Raw genomic sequence first — 598 nt, 5'->3', positions numbered from 1 at the left:
GCGGGGCCCCGGTCGCGTGTATCTGCGTGTGCGAGTGTGTCCCCACCGGCTGCCCTTGCTGAGGGATTGAGACGCCGCGCCCGGGTCGCACCCGCGCGGAAACAACGGAAACGGCCGCGGGTCCCCCCCGCCCCCTTTGACCCCGTTATCCGCTCAATGTTATTCGTTCCCGCCGGAGGTGAGGAACTTCCGGCAGGATGGGGCCTGGGACGGCGGAGGAAGGGAGCGCGCCGCCCCTGCGCGGCGTCCGGCTTTATGCGGGCATTTCCCCCCCGACCTGCCATTCTTCGGCCCCGCCCCGGGGCCTGCCTGCACACGGAGCGCTGGGGGAACGTGGTCATGCAGCTCCCAACCTGACTACGAAGGGCCGAGGGATGTTTCCCCCCCCCCCCCTGCCCTCCTGGGCGCGCCTGCTCCAGGACGATCTCACCGTGCCCTGCGGGCCCTGCTAACGGGCACATGTCTTGATCCCGCCCCCGGCCGACAATGCTCCCATTCCCCCCCCCCCCCATCAGCCGTGGGAGGCGGGCGGCACGGGAGGACACGACAAACTGGGGAATGGGCTGGCAGGGCCTTTCTTTCGGTTTGCGCACATTGA

This window comes from Fonticula alba, assembly GCF_000388065.1.
Source record: "Fonticula alba strain ATCC 38817 unplaced genomic scaffold supercont2.4, whole genome shotgun sequence".
NCBI classification, from domain to species: Eukaryota; order Rotosphaerida; family Fonticulaceae; genus Fonticula; species Fonticula alba.
Note: the sequence above shows the minus strand (reverse complement) of the source record.